Source organism: Silurus meridionalis, chromosome 28 (genome assembly GCF_014805685.1).
Source record: "Silurus meridionalis isolate SWU-2019-XX chromosome 28, ASM1480568v1, whole genome shotgun sequence".
Lineage (NCBI taxonomy): Eukaryota > Metazoa > Chordata > Actinopteri > Siluriformes > Siluridae > Silurus > Silurus meridionalis.
Genome location: NC_060911.1, coordinates 3,763,587 through 3,764,057, shown reverse-complemented (window position 1 = coordinate 3,764,057; position 471 = coordinate 3,763,587).

The following is a 471-nucleotide window of genomic DNA, read 5'->3' as shown; positions in this document are numbered from 1 at the left end:
CTTTTTCCAGGAAACACCAAACCACACACAAACACATTTGAAGGGTGTGTGTGTGTGTGTGTGTGTGCATATTAGCTACTGGCTGTCTCTCTCTACTGTTTCCAGGTCAGTGATTTCCTTTTTTTCTGAGAAATTTAATTGCACTGAGAGATGAAAGTGCCTGAAAGAGCCATAATCCTTTACACACACACACACACACACACACACACACACACACACACACACACACACACACACACACACTGACCAACAGATAAGTCATTGGACTGTAATGATAAAACAAGTCCTCAAATGCCCCTGTTTTATGTTTGTGTGTGTGTGTGTGTGTGTGTGTGCGCACTGATCTTCCAGGAGCCTCATGAGGAACTGCATAAAATATTTACACTTTATACATAATGCAACAGTGGCCAAACACAGACAGACACACACACACACACACACGAAACCTAGGTAAAAAAAAAAATGTAATAC